Source organism: Lampetra fluviatilis, chromosome 57 (genome assembly GCF_964198595.1).
Source record: "Lampetra fluviatilis chromosome 57, kcLamFluv1.1, whole genome shotgun sequence".
Taxonomy (NCBI): domain Eukaryota; kingdom Metazoa; phylum Chordata; class Hyperoartia; order Petromyzontiformes; family Petromyzontidae; genus Lampetra; species Lampetra fluviatilis.
Window position 1 is genome coordinate 7,182,050 of NC_136331.1, and position 16,084 is coordinate 7,198,133.

The window sequence follows — 16,084 nt, forward strand, 5'->3', positions numbered from 1 at the left end:
TTGGCAGCTATGAATGTCCACATGGTCGCTTCATAGAAAGAGCTGTTTAACTATGTGAGCATTCCCTTGTAGAAACAAAAAATAGTTTAGTTTAAGTTTCATCTTCTTGGTTTTTTCGGTAAAGTCACGTAGAAGGGAAGTAATAAAATAATAAAAATAAAACATAATAAAATTAAACAATTCTCACGACGTTTCGGCCACAACGCAAGCAGCCGTCCTCAGGTGAAGAATGAGACACTTCAAGCTAGGAACTTACATATAAGCTGGGTTGGGGGTGGTAGAAGAGCGCCTTAACAAAACGAATGTGCATATCAAGATGAGTTTAGCATATACATGGGAAATGCGCAGGGGGCGGGGGGGCTTCAAAGTCATACCATGCCCACGCACTATGCAGGATCAAGAGCACCAAGGGGGGGTGCAGGGATTAGCATTAACAAAGGAAAGGAATGCCAATGATATGTAGCTGCAGTAACTAAACAACACCGTAGAAAACTAAGGTATAAACTACATACAAAGACTAAAATATAAACTGCATAGCACCATCAGTATACTTACTATACTCTACAATAAGCTGAGTTACTAACAGCAAGTAATACATTACAATACTACGTCGTAAAAGTTATATAATATGCTTCCATCTAAACTTTATTCTCTTACATCAACCGAGCATATACCGTACAATATATACTGCCATAGATAAACCCAACATTAAATTATATACTGTATTGCAATAAACCACATTTCAACATAACACTATGTATTATTCTACCTACCCTAATGTGTATCAAAATGGTTTATTACGTCCTTCCAATGATTGCTAAGCCAGAATCCATCTTCTCGATTAAAATTGTCTCTGTGTTTGTATATGTGGATCGCCTCATGAACGAATCTCTCATGATAGCCAGGTGGCTTGCAGAGAACCTCTGTCTTGGAGAAGTCAATGTCATGTGAGCCCACTGAGTTATAACAGTGATCTGCCACGGCTGAGGTGTTTGTCCTACCGTGTTTCAGGTCAGCTTTATGTTCACGGATGCGGTCCGAGACATGTCGTTTGGTTTGTCCAATGTAACTGCTACCACAGAGGCAACTTAGTTTGTAGACACCAGGGTGCTGTATGTCTGGAACCACATCTTTTACAGACGGTACCAGATCACGGATTTTATGTACTGTGTTGAATCGGACCTGGATCTTGTGTTTAATCAGGATTTTGGAGATCTTTTTTGTGACCCCAGCAATGTAAGATAAGGTGATGGTCTTGAAAGGCTCCTCAACAGGATCCTTCTTGATGGTTGGAGAGATGGCTTTGAGGATTGTATAGTCGGAGTAACCATTAGCCTTAAGAGCTTGGCGTATGTGTTTGAGTTCACTGGAAATGTGTTCATGGTCGGATATGCATTGGGCTCTATGATATAGAGTCTTGATGAGGGAATTCTTCTGGGATGGATGGTGGTGGGAATCCGGTTTTAGATAAGCGTCCGTATGGGTGGATTTCCTGTAGACAGAGTGGCTCATTGAACCATCAGGTCTCCTTTTGATTAGGACATCCAAAAAGGGTAGCTTGCCATCTTTTTCGACTTCCATGGTGAATCTGATGGCTGGGTGTATGGAATTGATGTGGTCGAGAAATTGGTCTAGAGCAGGCCGGCCATGTGGCCAGATGACAAAAGTGTCGTCTACGTACCTCTTCCATAAGGTCGGGCGTAGAGTGGCAGTCTGGATGGCGTCCGTCTCAAATTTCTCCATGAATGCTGGGGTACCCCCCCTGGTGAGACACTGCTTAACCAATACATACTTCACCTGGAATAAAACTTTCTACAAGCAAATTGAAGGCACCCCAATGGGCTCCCCCCTATCTCCGGTTGTAGCTAACATCTTCATGGAGAAATTTGAGACGGACGCCATCCAGACTGCCACTCTACGCCCGACCTTATGGAAGCGGTACGTAGACGACACTTTTGTCATCTGGCCACATGGCCGGCCTGCTCTAGACCAATTTCTTGACCACATCAATTCCATACACCCAGCCATCAGATTCACCATGGATGTCGAAAAAGATGGCAAGCTACCCTTTTTGGATGTCCTAATCAAAAGGAGACCTGATGGTTCAATGAGCCACTCTGTCTACAGGAAATCCACCCATACGGACGCTTATCTTAAACCGGATTCCCACCACCATCCATCCCAGAAGAATTCCCTCATCAAGACTCTATATCATAGAGCCCAATGCATATCCGACCATGAACACATTTCCAGTGAACTCAAACACATACGCCAAGCTCTTAAGGCTAATGGTTACTCCGACTACACAATCCGCAAAGCCATCTCTCCAACCATCAAGAAGGATCCTGTTGAGGAGCCTTTCAAGACCATCACCTTACCTTACATTGCTGGGGTCACAAAAAATATCTCCAAAATCCTGATTAAACACAAGATCCAGGTCCGATTCAACACAGTACATAAAATCCGTGATCTGGTACCGTCTGTAAAAGATGTGGTTCCAGACATACAGCACCCTGGTGTCTACAAACTAAGTTGCCTCTGTGGTAGCAGTTACATTGGACAAACCAAACGACATGTCTCGGACCGCATCCGTGAACATAAAGCTGACCTGAAACACGGTAGGACAAACACCTCAGCCGTGGCAGATCACTGTTACAACTCAGTGGGCTCACATGACATTGATTTCTCCAAGACAGAGGTTCTCTGCAAGCCACCTGGCTATCATGAGAGATTCGTTCATGAGGCGATCCACATATACAAACACAGAGACAATTTTAATCGAGAAGATGGATTCTGGCTTAGCAATCATTGGAAGGACGTAATAAACCATTTTGATATACATTAGGGTAGGTAGAATAATACATAGTGTTATGTTGAAATGTGGTTTATTGCAATACAGTATATAATTTAATGTTGGGTTTATCTATGGCAGTATATATTGTACGGTATATGCTCGGTTGATGTAAGAGAATAAAGTTTAGATGGAAGCATATTATATAACTTTTACGACGTAGTATTGTAATGTATTACATGCTGTTAGTAACTCAGCTTATTGTAGAGTATAGTAAGTATACTGATGGTGCTATGCAGTTTATATTTTAGTCTTTGTATGTAGTTTATTCCTTAGTTTTCTACGGTGTTGTTTAGTTACTGCAGCTACATATCATTGGCATTCCTTTCCTTTGTTAATGCTAATCCCTGCACCCCCCCTTGGTGCTCTTGATCCTGCATAGTGCGTGGGCATGGTATGACTTTGAAGCCCCCCCGTCCCCTGCGCATTTCCCATGTATATGCTAAACTCATCTTGATATGCACATTCTTTTTGTTAAGGCGCTCTTCTACCACCCCCAACCCAGCTTATATGTAAGTTCCTAGCTTGAAGTGTCTCATTCTTCACCTGAGGACGGCTGCTTGCATTGTGGCCGAAACGTCGTGAGAATTGTTTAATTTTATTATGTTTTATTTTTATTATTTTATTACTTCCCTTCTACGTGACTTTACCGAAAAAACCAAGAAGATGAATCCCTGCAGTCACGAAAGCTTTAAATAGAAATAGTTTAAGTTTGTTTCATATATGCTAAGTGAAATTTCATATCTAAAAATATTACCGTCGGGACATTTACGAATAGGTTATTGAATCACATAAATAAATAAATCAGATTCAAATCTACATTTTAAGATAAAGTGTATTTTGTTTAACGAGGTGGAAATTCAAGACACCAGGAAAGTCATCTCACGTGCAAGAGCTGGGCCTAGATTCCGCCAGGAGGGGGCGATGGCTGCATGTACGGGCAGTCCACGACTCGTTTGGAAGTCGGCAGCTTCGTAAGTTGCAACACAATAACGTAACGGATTTAAATGTCCATTCGGTCAGTGCTATGAATTGCGTTTTGGTTAAACACAAAAAGAAAGCATTGTTAAACTCATTCATAAGAAATGTTGTACATTTGCATGTAAAACTGTGATAAAATACTGTATCTGTATAAATAAAGACCTTCATCTGTAAGCCTAAAAAGACCTCTAGGGTACGTCGCAACTTGGTAGAAAGCTGATATTTGGAACACAGGTAGCTTTTAGGACACAGCAGAAAAAATTCAGAAAATCCGTAACTTTTTCATTTTGAGGCCCCCAAATCTCGATTTTAAGTGCCCAATTAACAATGTTTGTAAAGCGGGTTTGAACGAAAAAATATGCATTTTGTGATGTTCAAATCTGCATAATTCGAAAACGGTGAAATATGGTGGCTTCCACTCACAGAGAATTAAGTTAATACATTTTTGTTCTTTTGAATAAAAAATAACATAAACTTTCCTCAGACGTTGCCCACGTACACGAGCTAAAGAAAACACGACTTTACGTGAAAAGGTTGGGTTCATGAATATGTACAGAAAGTGGTCAGTAAGCCACGGACAAACACCTCACTGGGTGTGGCTGCTGGATTGGTCAGGGTGTTAATATAACACTCGGATTTGTGACGATCTGCGCTCCCATCGACGAGATAATGAGCGCTCTATTTTCTCGCAGCCCAAGCGCACAGCACCTCGCGGTCGTAGGCTTCAGGTTCAGACCACACGTGGAAAACACGTCGAGGAGGGAACCGCAAAACACGAACACCCAAGCGAAAAACTTTCCGCTCAACGCCAAGATGGGGAAGTTGAAGGGCCGAATTTTTGCATAAAACGGCACACGAGGAAGTGAGGGCTGAGCGGTTGGAGAAGAGGCTGTCGAGAGCGGTCTCCCTGGGCATGGCCGCGTCGTGCTCTTGGTCGCGTGCCGCCTGTCTCGTCGCTCTGTGGGCTGCTGTCGTGAGTGAGTAACTCCCACTGGCTGGGCACTTTCTTTTCACGCACAGCTCCGAGGTGATCACGGGTTAACAGCTCGCAGAGCGCTTGGTCTGCACCCCAGAGATCCTGGGGTTCTAAATCCGCGCTACTGCACGTGAGTTGATGGACTCAGATCGGTCACCCATGCCTGCACTTAATTCGATTAATTCCAGTGCTGAGAATTAAAAACAATATGTGTTACTGGCAGGTGAGGACAATTACTAATACAAGGAGTGGGGAGGAAGGTACTACGGGTCAACTACGTGAACCAGTCTTCTTGGTTTTTTCGGTAAAGTCACGTAGAAGGGAAGTAATAAAATAATAAAAATAAAACATAATAAAATAATTATCACGACGTTTCGGCTACAACGCAAGCAGCCGTCTTCGGGTGAAGAATGAGACACTGCCAAGCTACGAGCTTATATATAAGCTGAGTTGGAGGTGGAAGAAGAGCGCCTTAACAAAAGAATGTGCATATCAAGAGAAATTTAGCATATTCATGGCAAATGCGTAGGAGGTGGGCGGGGGGGGGGTCAAAGTAATATTATGCCCATGCATTATGCAGGATCAGCAGCACCAAAGTGAGGGGGGTAGCATTAACAAAGGGAGGGAATGTTAATAGTATGTAGAAGCAATTTCAACCGAGAAGATGGATTCTGGCTCAGCAATCATTGGAAGGACGTAATAAACCATTTCGGATCTTAACTGATTGTTGTTCACGTTTACGGTGACTTTCAGACCGCAGTCCACTCACTGGCATTAAATGTGTATCTTGTGTTCTCCACAGGGAATGCATTATTTGCTCCGCTGCGGGTCTCCTGCCACCGTTCTCCCATTCACATGTTTCATTGCTTCTACATACTATTGTAGTACCGTTGAGGACGCGTGGACACCCGAGTAGAGGCACACGTATTTATTTCACAACAGTCACTGGGGACATACAGTACTGGAGGGGGTATCGGCCCCCTCACCCGGATAGCTGGGAACACACGGCTAGCTACCCCTAGCCTGCCTCCTAATCCTCCAAATACTGGGCTAGGGGAGGCTGTCTGGCCCGACACTGGTCAGTCGGGCTACGGTACCCGGAGTCCCAGAGTCCTGGCTCTGGTTCACGGGACCACGCCGCTGGCACGGTCCTGCGCGGCCCTGACAAGGCGGCGTCCCAGGGGAGTCCAGGGCTCTAGCTAGGCAGTCTTCGGTCTTCAAGAGTTTACTTAAACATTCTGCCCCGAGCCCTCTGACACATCCCCCTTTATACTCCACCCCCGCTGAGGGGTGGGGCCCCGGGCTGCCTGGTGCGGACGTCGTTGAGAGCACCCCCCCCGTGCACTCACGTAGCCCCGCCCACTGTGTTTGTTTCCCATAAGTTGCCATGCATAACGGCTCTCTCTCTAACACCCCTACACATACAGCTCCTCCGTAACACCCCTACATCACCCCCCCCTGTACAGCTCGCAGCCGTCCCGGCTGCAACCTTGACAATAAAAGTTTATTCACCCCTCGATCCCCCAGCGTGTGCCTCATTTTTACAACAATAACGCAACGAGAAGAACAACAGGAAGGGAAAATAACCCGACGCACCCCCAGCACACACACAACACACAGCGAACACAACATTCGTACAATGCAATGTGCCAGGAGCACACCACCGACGCCGCACACAGTGAGCATAACATGTGAACGTACACAGGAAAAAAAATATTTCAAATTTTTTTTTTTTTTTTTTTCCTTTTTTTTCCCATTTTCACTCCGTGCGTCACAAGAGTCTGCGCATTTTTGCGCGCGTCCTCGCCGCAGGCCCGTCACACGGGATAACCCCGGCCGGCAGGCCGTCGGGTGGCAAGTGTCCATCTCCGAGTGAGTCTGTTGTTGACGTCGCAAGACCCTCGGCATCCCCCGTGGGGGTCGTCGGGCGTGAGCCCGTCACTCCCGGTGCACCTGGGGGCGGGACAGCCGGCAACGCGTCAGGCGAGAGCAGCGGAGACGAACTCTTTGAGTCGGTCGCCCCCCCACATGTTTGGCCACGCGCGTGTGTAGTGGGACCTCGCACCGCAACGAAGGGTTTGAGCCTGGAGGGGTGTACAAACCACCGGCGCTTCCCCCATTTAATGCGTACGCACTGAGGTCTCAGGACCTCAACCACCTCGACGGGGCCCCGCCACGGCCGCACCAGTTTTGAGGAGGTCGCGAGTGGTACCTGGGGACAGTGCAGCCATGCCCTGTCCCCCGGCTTCCACTGTAGCACATGCGCGCGACCCAGTCTGAGGCGCTCATTAGCCCTCTGCCGCATGTCAGAATTCTGCATGGCAGCATCCCGCGCCTCTGTCAATTTTTCCAGGTTAAATTTAACATGTTCGGCCAATTGAGTTTTTCCCTGTGGCGCTGGGATCTACAGCTGGGCCCGAACAGGTGGGTCAGGTTCGCGGCCATACATAAGGAAGAAGGGGGAAAATCCCGTCGCAGCATGGGGGGCCAATCTGTACGCTGCCAGGACCCCCTGAATTTTCAAGTCCCAATCTGTCTGTGAGTCCGAAACCTGCTGTGACAACATCGACGTGATGGTACGATGCAACCGCTCAACCATCCCGTCGGTTTGTGGGTGATATGGAGAGGTATGAATCTTTTTAGTGCCAAGGATCTCACAGACCTGTTGGAGCAATTTGCCAGAAAATGTTTTACCCTGGTCGGTCAGCAGCCGCTCGGGAGCACCTTTGTCAAGGACATATCCCTGGACAAAGGCCTCCACGATGGCTGCTGCCGACTGGTTGGCCAGGGGCCAGGCCATAGGCCAGCGCGTGAAGTACTCCACCCTGGTTAACAAATATCTATTTCCCCTGGGGGTGGCGGGGAACGGTCCCAGAATATCCAGCGCGTCAAGTTCGTTCACCCGGGAGACCCTGATAGACTGCAGGGGCGGGTTCGACTCCCTCGCTGGTGGTTTCCGCTGCGCACACCTAGGGCACGACCCTAACAGATCCCCGACATCCCTTGTCATGCCCGGCCAAAAAAAATCAAGTTGGAGCAAGGCCAGGGTCATTTGGGTTCCCAGGTGGAGGAGGCGCTCGTGAGCGGCCCACACCACCCTACCCCGTAACCCCGAAGGGACCACCAGCCGGTGTCGATGGGATTTCCCATCCCAATGCATTAACAACCCACCGAGCATTTCCCATGCGTTGGCATCACCCCTCCCCCGCCCCCGGTCCCCGACGCGGCGGCGCAACGCAAGGAGGGAGGTATCTTCCATCTGCAAACGCCCCCATTCCGTGGCAGGCAACCCCAACAGGGAATCAGATCCCTGTTGTGCGATGGAATTCGTCATTGACGCTGCGTCGTCAGCAGCCGCCAAGACCGGAACAGGCATTTCACCAGGATGCCTGCACCGACCCGACCCCAGGAGGCATGCGCATTCGGGGGTGGTTGGCATGCGCGACAGAGCGTCCGCGTTGGTGTCGCGAACGCCCTTACGGTACGTGGTCTCAAAATCAAAATCCTGGAGAACCTCCAGCCATCGAGACAATTGTCCCGATGGTTGTTGGACTCGCAGGGCGTACTGTAGCGCTGCATGGTCTGTACGGACGGTGAAACGCTGCCCGTACAGATATGGCCGGTACTGCTGGATGAAATAGACAATTGCCAGCAGTTCCCGACGGGTGACACAATATCGTTGCTCCGCTGGAGACAACACTCGACTACCGTACGCGACCACCCGTTCCACGCCCTCAACCACCTGGGAAAGCACGCCCCCAATACCTGTGTTGCTCGCGTCGGTATCGAGCACAAAGAGTTTTGAAAAATCGGGATAAACCAGGGGAGGGGCATTAACCAGAGCGTCCCGAAGGGAGCGGAACGCAGCCTCCTCCTCCTGTCCCCAATGGAAGCGGACCCCCTTTGACGTCAAAGCGTGCAGGAGCTTAGCAATGGTGGCAAAGTCCGCGACAAAGCGTCGGTAATATGACGCGAAACCAACGAAGCTCCTGACCTCTCCCACCGAGGTGGGAGTCGGCCAGGAGCTGACGCACTGCGTTTTGGCGGGATCAGTAGCAATACCCGAGCGTCCAACGATGTGCCCCAAATAACGTACCGATTCGCGCAATAAATGACACTTTTGGGGTCTAAATTTCAAATTAGCAGCCCGCATTTTGAGGAAAACGGCCCGCAACCTCTGGAGATGCTTGTCAAATGTTCTGCTAAAGACGATAACGTCATCCAAATAGATTAAACACGAATCCCACTGCAATCCAGCCAAAACCAATTCCATCAATCGCTGGAAAGTCGCCGGCGCCGAGTGTAATCCCATCGGCAACCGGTTAAATTGGAAGAGACCATGTGGTGTACGGAATGCAGTTTTAGGCTTAGATTCATCGTTCAGAGGAAGCTGCCAGAATCCCGAAAGCAAATCCAATGTGGAGAAGAATCGCGCCCCCGCCAAGGCGTCCAGCGATTCGTCAATACGGGGAAGCGGGTATGCGTCAGCAACGGAAATTTTGTTGAGGCGGCGAAAATCGACGCAAAACCGCAACGATCCATCCTGTTTCTTAACCAGAACGATCGGCGCTCCCCACGGGCTGGTAGAGGGAGAAATGATGTCGGCGGCTAACATGTCATCAACAGCCGATTTGACATGGTCCTTCTCGGCGGGACTCAGCCGGAAGGGATTTTGGCATATGGGCGCGCTGTCACCCATATCAATATGGTGACGCAGCAAATGGGTACAGCCTAAATCGAATTTGTTCTGACTGAACACGTCGGCAAATTCGCGCAGGAGTGTCCTAAGTTTTTGACGCTCTACATCCGACAGGTCCGTCGATCCCGCACAAAGCGCCTCAAGCCACCCTTCATCGGTGTCTGAATGTGAAAGCGGCAGAGTGGCAGTGCCAACGTGATTGGCGACAGGTTCCTCGCAGGGCACCGGCGTTGCGTGAGCAAGCACGGTCCCTTGAGGAATTACCACGGCCTGCGACCCCACATTGAGGACCGCGATGAAAGGGTCCAAGTCCCTCCTTACGATGGTCTGGGCGGGAATTAAATGCGGCCCGCTAACCCCGGCCCTAGATGGCCCCAGCAGGACACCCTGGTCCCCAACACCCTTAGCGAAGGGCCTACGAAGTTTTAGGGGCACCAACATTTGTGCCCCCGGCGGCACGCGAACCGTTTGAACGACAAACGCCGGTACCGTCGCGAACGCCGACCGAGCCGCAGTAGGGGAAGGCAAAAACGCCATCCGTCGTCCCGACGGGAGCTCAATGCAACCTTGATCAATCAAAATCCGAATTGGCATTTTGCCCAAGAAGTCCGTCCCCAGCAGGCACGGAACCGCCAGCGAGGAGGAAATAAAAATGGGGCCGGACAATTTAATATCACCGATCGAAATTTGTGCGCGAATCTGACCCATGATACCCAATGAGCCCCCGTTAGCAGCGTAGAATGGGACATTAACCGGTAGCAAAGGACGACTCTGGACGGGGAGAATGTTGTATATGAGTTCCGAAATGATAGTCGCTGACGCTCCTGTATCGACGAGGATACGCACTTCGACCCCATCAATGTGCCCTACTACGGCCGACGACCCCGACGACGCCGCCACAACGCGGTGGGCCAACACGGACCACTGCCTGGGTTCGATTTGGGTCCCCATAGTGGTGCGTGTTGGCCCGACGGTGCGCAATGTTGGCCCCCCGTTCGTTGCGGTGTGCTTGTGTGTAACGGGTGTGTGCTTTGGCCAAACATGTGGGGTGCCGCGACTCGCCGGGTCATGTTGATGGAGCTTGGAAGGAGGAGGAGGGCCGGCGTCCCGGCGAGGCGTCGTCCCCCGCTGTCGAGGAGAGCGGCACCCCGAGGCGACGTGGCCCTGGATGCCGCAGTTATAGCAGCGCGGGAGCGCAGGCGGTGATGACGGACGGTCGGAGCGGCCCGACCCATCCCGGCCCGCCCGTACTCCCACCCTCTGCTGCTGTCGGAAGTCGGCGGCGTAGACCTCCTCCGTCGGGGGGGTGACGGCAGCCACCGTACGCCCGGCCGCTGGCTTGCTGGCCTTCCGTCGCTGTGACAGGAGGTTAGCGTGGAGGAGCCGCGCCACCTGGAGGGAACCCATCTCCGTGTCCTCCTGTGCGACGATGGCGATGTCCAGGTCGTCCGCCAGCAGACGAATTTTCTCAGTGACCATCGCGTCCACGCCTTGGTCATCCATACGAGGGAAGGCCGTCTTTGCCAACGCCAGAAGGCTCGTACGGTAGGCGAGGGGCGACTCCTTTGCACCCCGCTGGCGATCGTAAAATCGCTGTCTGCATTCCGCCGAAGGTCCGTAGACCCCAGCCAGCAACTGCAGCGCCATCTGAAGAGTGGAGCGCTTGTCCCTCGGTGCCGACGGAAGAGCGGCGAGGGCGTCGCCGTTGAGGAGCGCCGGCAGCGCGCAGAGGGCTTCGGCGTCCGACCACCCCGCCATTTCTTGGTGTGCGAGGAAGCGCCGCTGGAACCCCCCCCAGTCGCCCTCCTCAGCTACAAACTCTTTCAGCGGGGGCAGCCTTTGGCGTAGCGCAGCGATCGCCGTGGAGGCCCGCGCTTTGCTGTCCCCGCAACTCGGCTGAGCGTCGGCACGAACGACAGATGGAATCGCCTGTCGCGCTGATGGTGACGCTCCGTCCGTTGGTGGTGACGCGGCAGCCCCTGCGAGGCCGATGTCGGACCCCATGTTGAGGCTGGCCACGCCCTCGGCAGCTGCTGCGGCGATGGCGGGAGATTCAAAGTTGTAGTCAGTAGAAATGGCGGGAAGGCGCAACGGTCGTCGGCCGTCCTCGCCCCGCGGCGGTCCAGCAGCCCCCAGCCGAGTGATGCTCTCGAGTGTGGCGGCAGCAGCATACAGCAGCTCCGCCAGCCTCGCGTGCGCCAGCCGAAGTCCGTCGGATGGCGACTCCCCTTCCTCCCGATGCCCCGGTAAGGATGCATTCGGCCCCGGCTGCTCGTTGCCTCCATCAGCCGTCTCTGGCACCGCACTTCCCGCAGTGTCCTCCGCCTCCTGCACCCCGGCCCGAGCTGTTCGGCGCATGTCCATGTTCGTTGTTGTTCACTTCTGTCACCAGATGTAGTACCGTTGAGGACGCGTGGACACCCGAGTAGAGGCACACGTATTTATTTCACAACAGTCACTGGGGACATACAGTACTGGAGGGGGTATCGGCCCCCTCACCCGGATAGCTGGGAACACACGGCTAGCTACCCCTAGCCTGCCTCCTAATCCTCCAAATACTGGGCTAGGGGAGGCTGTCTGGCCCGACACTGGTGAGTCGGGCTACGGTACCCGGAGTCCCAGAGTCCTGGCTCTGGTTCACGGGACCACGCCGCTGGCTCGGTCCTGCGCGGCCCTGACAAGGGTGGCGTCCCAGGGGAGTCCAGGGCTCTAGCTAGGCAGTCTTCGGTCTTCACTGGTTTAGCTTTAACATTCTGCCCCGAGCCCTCTGACACATCCCCCTTTATACTCCACCCCCGCTGAGGGGTGGGGCCCCGGGCTGCCTGGTGCGGACGTCGTTGAGAGCACCCCCCCCGTGCACTCACGTAGCCCCGCCCACTGTGTTTGTTTCCCATAAGCTGCCATGCATAACGGCTCTCTCTCTAACACCCCTACACATACAGCTCCTCCGTAACACCCCTACACTATTAACATGCCCTCCCTTTGTTAATGCTACCCCCCTCACTTTGGTGCTGCTGATCCTGCATAATGCATGGGCATAATACGACTTTGAAACCCCCCCCGCCCACCTCCTACGCATTTCCCATGAATATGCTAAATTCCTCTTGATATGCACATTCTTTTGTTAAGGCGCTCTTCTTCCACCTCCAACTCAGCTTATATATAAGCTCCTAGCTTGGCAGTGTCTCATTCTTCACCTGAAGACGGCTGCTTGCGTTGTAGCCGAAACGTCGTGAGAATTATTTTATTATGTTTTATTTTTATTATTTTATTACTTCCCTTCTACGTGACTTTACCGAAAAAAACAAGAAGATGAATCCCTGCAGTCACGAAAGCTTTAAATCGATACGTGAACCAGGTCACTCAGAGGTAACTATGTGAACTCCCTTTCTGTGGATCGTTCGCTAACGATAAGAGGTGGCACTCCCTTGCGAGACATTCGAATGGATACTTCTCATGACACAACGCCGATAGCGCAATCGGGATAGCAATGACATATTTTATTGTATTAAATGTATATTGAAAAAAGGGCAGATGTGAAGTACGGGCGAAAATGATCAGTGGTGGGAACTTTGTTTTGTGCCGATGAACGCATCTTGAGAGAAGTTATCCCGTGACGCTCGCAAGTTTGCACCGCCACCAACTCTCTCATTCACTCATCGCAAGGTGCCGAGGGGCAGGCTGAGCCATCGGACAGCCAGATAGTGTCCGATAATCCATCAGTGGAGGTGCTTCCCGATGCTCCCTACCAACTGATATCTGAAATCCGATCTTACAGCGACAGCTTTAAGTAAATACGTGTGCTTACCTGTCCATAACTTTGCACTCCTATCGTGTGTTTGTATTGCTTGTTGTTACTTTCTGACCTTACTGGACATCTGGGAAAAAGAGCTTCATAGCTCATCGGAATCCTCCTGGAGTATTAATAAATAATCTGATTCAGATTTAGGGGTGGACAGAGGCAGGGGGGAGTGAGCAACGTACCCATTGTTCTGTCATGCCACGGGATAGAACTGGCAACCTTTGGATCGCAAGTCCGGGCGCTAACCAGCTCACAACAGCGGCACCCACTGTATTTTAACAGAAATACATATAAAGATGGTAACAAAGTTCATCAGATATTTTCAAACATATTTATATATGTTATCATTTATCCTAATGTAACATTGGATGTGTTTCTTAGCAACATATGAATGATGTTGAGTTTTGTCACGCCTTGCAGGCAATGCCGACACAACATTCATAGATGATGCCAAAGCGAAGTATCATCAAACTATCCTGCTGCCCTGTCGGACAGACTGCCATGGACCTGTTCGCGTTGATCGATGGAATATGAACATTAATGGTGGACATGAACACATTGAAATTGTTCATGAAAAAAACATTGGCAACACCAAATACATTCACAATAAAAACGCTACCCTGACCATTATAAATCCTGAGTGGGAAGGAAAGAGATGGCACAGATGTGAATGGTCATGTCAAAATCAAGATTCTCGTGGCACGTATTCTGATATATATATTCTCCTAATCAAAGGTAAGTTACGGATTATGCAATTTAACACGCCCACTTAACACAGAATAAATAAAAGACACAGAACTGACCAAAAGTCACAACACATTCTATATATTTATATAATTAAAGTTTTCTTTATTGATCTATTTAACTGATGCAGGTTTCATATACACATAAGCTGTAATCATTACAACTCAGTAATGCTAAGATATACGATTGCTGAAGGAGTCGATTACTCTACCGATTATCATTTCGAATTCTCAACTAATCATAAAACAGTAAAAGTTTGGAGAGAGAAAAAATATCTCACCTGTGTTCATACGTGTGCCGCTGGACGGGAAGTGATGGCGAGGCTTGTGATATCATTTGGCATCACAAGCATAGCTTGTCGGGAGTTTCCTGCCAAACGCCTTGTGCATACCCTCTACACTGAAGGGCCTTGGTTTATTTAATGTTTTTTAATCTATTTAATTTCCAAAAGGAATGCACTTGTGAATGCTGTTGTGACTCCAGAACAAAGGTTTAAATCAGTATGTACCACCTATTGTGACATCTGTGTTGTAAACACGGTCCTGAACAAAACAAGTGGAACAAAGGCTGAAGAATGCACAGAAAAGCACTGAGAGATGTATGCATGAGAGATGTATGCAGGCAATGCCCACTCAATAACCATAGCTGATGTCAAAGCGAAGTATCATCAAACTATCCTGCTTTATTATTACAACTTAGTAAAGCTAAGATATACGATTGTTGAAGGAGTCGATTACTCTACCGATTATCAGTTCGAATACTCGACTAATCATAAAACACTAAAAGTTTGGAGAGAAAAAAAAGTCTCACCTCTGTCCACACGTGTGCCGCTTAGCAGGAGGTGATGGGCGATGCTTGTGATGTCATTTGGCTTCACCAGCATAGCTTGCAGGGAGTTTCCTGCCCGCGCCTTGTGCATGTCCTCTCAGTGTGTACCACCTGTTGTGACATTTGGGTTGTAAACATGGTCCTGAACAACACAAATGGATCAAAAGCTGAAGAATGCACAGAAAAGCACTGAGAGATGTATGCACTTTGATTTACTTTTAATGACAGAAGGTGGAACGCATCGATTAGAGAACATACACAGGTTAGCGAGGTTGTTCAAACTGTTAAGGACAGACAGTAAGTGGACTTGGGCAGCACACGTCACGAAACTAAACTATTTTATGAATATTATGTTTTATTTTACCAGGTAATGCCCATTGAGCTATTATGCTATTTTTAACAGATGCGACCTGGCCACAATTTATAGCTCAACAAAGTGGTTTATCACGCGTACATTTATAGCAGCCAAATTCTTTAAACACCTGCTGATTCTTAACGTGGAAGAAAAAACCGGAGGACCCGGAAAAAATTTCACGCCACCACGGGGAGAGAGACATGCACACTCCAAATATGCAGGTATCAAGGGTCGGGACCAAATTCACGACCTCCTGTATACTAGGCGAGGGAGTTAACATCTTGCCACCACAGCACTGGGTGGGGCTATTTGGAGTGTGGGCGGGACGGCGTGAGTAGTGGGTGGAGGTGGCGGAGAGGGTGTGGCCAATATCAGAAAGCGTCACTGTGTGGGTTGGGCTAGTGGGTGAGTAGGCGTGGCTCTTTAAAAGTGGGCGGGGCTTATCGAGGGGCTGCCGGCCCACCAAGTGTCTGAGTTGAGCTTCGCAGACATTTGGGCGCCTGAGACAAAGGGGCATATGGAGTTTGATTCCGTGTATAATTTTCAAACTCCGTGTACAATTATTAAAGCAATGTTGGTGAAATGTGCTTTTGTATGTCTGCAGATGTTCAGACGAACAGCAAGATAAAGGCTGGAGTTGGAGAAAATATCTCGATTCCCTGCCAAGGCAATTCTGACAGCACTGAAAGCGTTACATGGCACTTTGCTCTACCAGGACAACCATTCTACCCCGTCAACACCACCAGTGGAAAAAAACTCTCCATCGATTATAACAATTCACTTCTCATTCAAAAACTCCAAAAGAAAGATGCAGGACTTTACCTGTGTGAGCTGAACAATCTCCAGAA

General features: G+C 49.8%; 1 long non-coding RNA gene across 1 annotated transcript; it reads left to right on the forward strand.

The window, feature by feature from the left end:
- Window positions 1-4,717: 4,717 nt before the first annotated feature.
- LOC144950406 (uncharacterized) lies at window positions 4,718-16,058 on the forward strand. The gene is made up of 3 exons (XR_013640375.1): window positions 4,718-4,809; window positions 13,730-14,044; window positions 15,841-16,058. It is a non-coding gene; the product is annotated as an uncharacterized LOC144950406 (long non-coding RNA).
- Window positions 16,059-16,084: the final 26 nt, after the last annotated feature.